Here is a 6,000-nt window from a genome sequence, read left to right on the forward strand (position 1 = left end):
TGGGGATCTCAGGCACAGTTTTAAACTGGTTCAAGTCATATCTACAAGATATGAACTATTTTGTTTCCATTGGTGACTTTGTATCAGAACCAACCAACGTAACGTGTGGAGTCCCCCAAGGTTCAATCTTGGGGCCGACATTATTTAACATCTATATGCTCCCACTAGGACAAAATCATGCAAAATAATAACATTGACCATCATTGCTATGCCGATGACACCCAAATCTATGTAGCGCTATCACCAAATGACTATCGCCTCATAGATCTTCTGTGCCAGTGCATTGAGCAAGTCAAACACTGGATGTGCCAACATTTCCTACAACTAAATGAAGATAAAACTGAGATAATTGTTTTTGGTGATAAAAAAGAAAGGTTTAAAGTCGTCCAACACCTTCAATCACTGTCCCTGAAAACCTCAAATAAAGCCAGAAATCTTGGGGTTATTTTAGATTCTGATTTACATTTCGACAGTCACATCAAATAAGTAACAAAATCGGCCTACTATCACCTCAAAAATGTAAAAAGACTTAGAGGGTTCATGTCAGCTCAAGACTTTGAAAAACTTGTACATGCCTTTATTACCAGTAGGCTAGACTATTGTAATGGTCTCCTTGCAGGTCTTCCAAAAAAAACTGTCAGGCAGCTACAGCTTGTTCAGAACGCTGCTGCTAGAGTTCTAACAAAGACCAAAAAATGTGAGCACATTACACCAATTCTTAAATCCTTACATTGGCTCCCTGTACATCAGAGAATTGATTTCAAAATCCTCCTGCTCACATATAAATCACTACATGGTCTAGGGCCCAAGTATATCACTGATATGCTCCCACTATATAAGCCCTCTAGATCACTAAGATCTTCTGAGACCAATCTGTTAGCGGTTCCCAGAGTAAACTCAAATCAAGGGAGAGCATCATTCAGTCACTATGCAACAAATAGCTGGAATAAACTTCCTGAAGATGTCAGACTCTGCCCAACTCTGACTACTTTTAAAACTAGACTGAAGACTATTATGTTCACCTTAGCTTTCAGCTAAATCTTTTAATCTTTTAACTTTTAACGTCCGCACTGTTTTTATTTTTATTGTCTGCATTTTAATTTTGCTTTTAGTTTCTTTCATTTCACTTTGTTGTCTGTGAAGCACTTTGAGTCTGCCTTGTGTATGAAAAGCGCTATACAAATAAAGTTGCATTGCCTTGCCTTGCCTTGCCTTGCCTTGCCTTGCCTTGCCTTGCCTTTTGTATTTCAAGGGTTTCATCTAGAACCCACACAGGGAGTTCCACTAAGAACCCTTTCGTTTGTCAAGGGTTTCATCCAGAACCCATGCAGGTAGTTCCACTAAGAACCCTTTCATGTTTCAAGGGTTTCATCTAGAACCCACACAGGGAGTTCCACTAAGAACTATTTCATGTTTCAAGGGTTTCATCTAGACCTGACATAGGGGGTTCTAAAAACATCCCTTTTCAAAGGTTTTCACAGATAACCGTCTTGTCTTCTGAGGGTTTTATACAGAACCATATTGTATTCTACAGATCAGTTTAGTTCCTTTTATATTGTGGTCATTTATCATGTTGACATTGAACAAACATTCAAAACATTTATTTAAAGATAGTCCAACAAAACAGGAGAGGCTGTGTAGGTCCCAGGGGAGAACAGTCAAAAGTCAGCATAGGTCCAGTGGAATCAGCAACATGACAGGCCAGACACATCATGCTGTCCTCAGTAGGTGAATTTGTGTAAATAAATCTCCAGCAATGGTGACATGGCAGAAAGAGACACAAAATAGTTTTAGTTCAATCAATCCCAGGTGCACTTACTGCAATTACTGCGCCTTATTGTAAGCTATCTACAAACAATAAAATAATGCATGGTCCAATGAAAATAATCAGTGTACATACTGTATGTACTAATTGTGACAGTGGAACAGAATCATGAGAAAGTGAGGGAATCCCACAAAGTTTTCACATTGATTTAAATAATGTTGAAATACTTTTCAGTGTTATGTAACAAGTACTCAAAATGTTACGTATTGTAACAATAATGGAAATCTAGAGACGTCACTATGCCAAAATCAAACAAAATGTATTGGTCCAAAATATGTATTAAATAAGGGATATTTTTTTTATCAATATGTACAAACAAAGGGCAGCAGCAGGAATTTGACCATTAACAAGAACATAAAGCCTGAAATCCCATGCTGCAACACATCTACTCACTACTCCCCACTTCCGACACAGTTGTATAGTCTCTTCACTGAAATGGGTACAACACTGTGGTCCTTGATCCCCAACACAAATCTTTCAATGAAAATAAGAGTTTTTCTCAGTTCCTTTGGGTACTGGACAGCAAAAACAAAATAAAGTGTGTGTTATGGAGCATGATTGCTGGAGTAGGCACGCTTGGCTCCTATGCAATAAAAACAGATACATGTCAGTAAATAAAACCTGCTGTGAAAACAGCAAAATGACTCAATGTTGCCATAATATGGATAATGCCAATTCCTAAATCTTGACCTTAAATGCAGTATTTACCTCCAGTAGAGTGTATAGAAAGGATGAGTCCTCTCTGAAAATGGAAGGCAGCAGTAGAATTGCTGCATCCCTAATGAGTCCTGAGGAAATAAAATTATTCTGTAATATTTTTTGTTTTCAGAAATACAGATTGTGGCTCCTATAGATACACATATAGGCCTAGGTACCTTGTCTTACTGAATCATCCAGGCAGGCATTGATTGCCCTCTGGCAGCAGTCCTTTAGGTCACACATATATGCTCTTTGAACCATCTTCGTTGCCATTCGATCCAGCTCTGTGACCATTCTGCGATCAGTTTCTACAAGGAATTGCTCCTTAATCTCCCACAGAAGCTGTAAGGAGGGATAAAAAGTGTCATCTCAAAATACTTGATGATCATAAATGAAATAATACACATACAATTAAATATGGTCAATTCAATGCTTGAAGATACCAACTATTTTAGGAAGCTTCAGTGCGGGAAACTTTTCGATGATTTCCTCTGCCTTGGCAGTTGCCATGAAGGTCTTTCGGTATGCATAGGTTTGTCTCATTCTCTCCTTTAAAGAGTTCAGATCTGGGTGTACCTTAAGCATCTCTGTAGACATTTCATTGATATGAGCTTCAATGCTCCTTTCATCCTCTCTACATTCTTCACTCTCCTGAGCCTATATGCATTCAAGAAAAATGACAAGCAATATAGTAAGAGGTAACCATTAAGATGAGGTGTACATGTTTTTTAAAAAGTTATATAATATGGAAGAATCATCCTCTCTGTAACCTTCGTCTTGTGTTATCTTTCTGCTACCACTATGTATGTGGGCTCTGTACTGAGGATGTCGTTGTGGCTTGTACAGCCCTTTGAGACACTTGTGATTTAGGGCTATATAAATAAACATTGATTGATTGATTGATTGACTATGTTGGAGACCAAGCTCAAGCCCAGTCTCCCTGCTCCTCCTACCCGCACATTAGTGTGTGCTCAACATGGATGTATTAGATCCACGGTGCTCACCAGCCCACCCATCCCTCCAAAGACGAGCTGGATGGCGACCGCAACGCCACTACCGACAACGTTAAAGCTCCTTCTAACATTGACAATTTATACTATAATATTTCATTAAAATAACAACTACGATAACCTTTTTAGGATGATTTAAGATTAATTGTACAGATATATTGTAACCTATTTTGTTATGGCAGCTCTCAGCAGAGCTTTGTCAGGTATTGTATTGTTTGACCAGGAGCCACTGCATGACAGAGAGCGACGGTCAGAGGCCATTCACCAGTGGAGTCAGGATTGAGAGGACAAGCAAAGTTTCCCCTGCTGGACAAGACAGTATGAAGTGTCTGTGAGAGCTGCCATAACAACAATTGGTAAGATAGGATGATTCTTCCATATGTTTCCAAAGACTCAAATATCATAGCACCATATTACTCATACATACAGTGGGCCTGTTGATGTGGAGAAGCTGGCTTGGTTGACCCGGAAAACTATGTTTCCTTCCAGATCCTGCCACAGCAAATTTTGCACGCATTTGTTGCACCATTGAGTCACCAATAAGGAGTCGCCTTTCCTTTTTGAATTTGTTTTTTAAAGAGTCACGTAAAGCATCCTGCAACCAAGACAGGGGAGTTACAGTAGCTATATCCTTACAATGGAGCTGTATGTGAGCATATACTAACAGCCTAATTTTGTGCTTACTCACATGTCCTGAACCAACTTTCTCCCGCATGAAGGGATACTTGCGTGTGAACCGGCTTAAAATCTCCGTATATTGTTTAGCTGAGGGATGCCTTTTTTTTTTGGGGGGGGGGGGGGGGGGGGGGGGGGGGGGTTGAAGAGTAAGTGGAACAAGTTTTAAATGTTTGTACATACTATAGCAAGAGGCTCCGAGTGAGAGTAACAACAGTAAACCTAAGATAGGTATGTATTCTGATATGTCTGCAGGCATCCCCAATGTAAAAAGTGGCTTATAATCTCAACTAAAAGCTACAATGTGCAGTAATTGTCCATAAGAATTATAAAGGAACCTACATAGTTTTGTTGCTGAGGGTGTCGTATAGAGCTTGTATAAGAACAGATTTAATCTTGGTTCTCTGAGGGGCCAGAAGCTCTGGATCCTTTGCGTCAAGTGCATCTCTTAGGGTTTTGGGGAAAGCAAACTGCAGTGAAGCACTAGCTGTTTGCTCATCATGAGGTCTGTGAAATATGGAAAGATACAGACATGTGTTAGGCTGAGCTTTGTGAAGTAGCACTGAACTTACTGGAACTAGTACTGAGACATAGTTTCTCCCAGCAAATGACTAGAATAGCAGTATATTCACAGCAGTGTTGTGTTTTGCTCACTCTGTGTCAGTCTTCTAGGACGCCATGGCCTAGTGGCTTGTGGTGCAGAGTGATGAACAGGTTGTCATTAATATCTGTATATGCATCTAGTGGATGGACATCTGCTTCATCCCCTGGTTTGAAGGCAACCCACTTCCTTGTGTTTTGGACACAGTACGCATGAAGGTGCTCCTCAAAATGTGTTGATGTATAGATAAGTCCACAAGCCAGCCACTGACCCCGATACTCAACAATATGGAGGACTTTTACAAAAATTGGGACCTCTTCCCCATGAACCACATCAAGTACAAAGAAATCTCCAACTTTATATGTGGTACTGTCTATTACAATTTTTTCAGTCTTCCGGACTGTGTCATTTGGAATGTCCCCAGAAGTGATCACTTCTTTCAGTGCTTGTAGTTTGGATAGAGGTACTTCTCTACATGCACCAGGTGCCACAGCAGTGGCCGTGCCTTTCTGTATATCGTAACACTGGCGCATTTGATATCTTTTAGCAAGTGTTAATGAAATGTTCTGGAAGTTGCATACAACAGATGATAGCTGCTTGAAATACAAATGTTTGGCTTCAAACCGAATGCACCAATGTGCTCTGAGAGGCCCAAATTCACAAATGAGTCGTGGATAGTGGACAAGATAGTGGGTTTTGGGGGTAAATTTTGCCAGGAAAAAGGAGCTGGAGCTCTGCCAGAAATTCAGAGATGATGTAGGACAGGTACCCAAGCCAACTGAGTTTGATTTGTGGGGCTAAGATGATGTCACAAATGTTCCGCAGAAGCAGGTACAGATGCCAGTGAGGGCTGTCTTTGGGAAAAAATCTACCAATCATTAGAGGAAAGAGGCGAAAGAGAGTCCACTTTTCTATTGCTTTCCCTGGCAGAGCTGCATCACGGAGAACTGATTCTTTTAGAGGCACAGGCTTATGCTTCCTGTCATTCTGGCCAAAGCAAAGTTTGTTCAATTGAGTATTGAACTTGTGGAGGGTTACAATTTTCTCCACTTGAAACTGTTGCAATAGCAACTTAATTATGTGTGGAATGGTGCCTTCCAGAACATCATGCATGATGTCTGGGGGAAACTTCTTAGAAACCACAAAGTGAGGAATGACATCAAATGGACAGGGTCCTGTCACACCATAAG

The 6,000-nt window shown here is 40.4% G+C and overlaps 1 long non-coding RNA gene across 1 annotated transcript; it reads right to left on the reverse strand.

Moving 5' to 3' along the window:
• Positions 1 to 1,949: 1,949 nt before the first annotated feature.
• Positions 1,950 to 2,847, reverse strand: LOC133645711 (uncharacterized). Its single transcript, XR_009825189.1, has 3 exons — positions 2,701 to 2,847; positions 2,534 to 2,613; positions 1,950 to 2,408 (listed from the first exon to the last, which is right to left on the reverse strand). It is a non-coding gene; the product is annotated as an uncharacterized LOC133645711 (long non-coding RNA).
• Between the last annotated feature and the right edge of the window lie 3,153 nt (positions 2,848 to 6,000).

Source organism: Entelurus aequoreus, linkage group LG03 (assembly GCF_033978785.1).
Source record: "Entelurus aequoreus isolate RoL-2023_Sb linkage group LG03, RoL_Eaeq_v1.1, whole genome shotgun sequence".
Lineage (NCBI taxonomy): Eukaryota > Metazoa > Chordata > Actinopteri > Syngnathiformes > Syngnathidae > Entelurus > Entelurus aequoreus.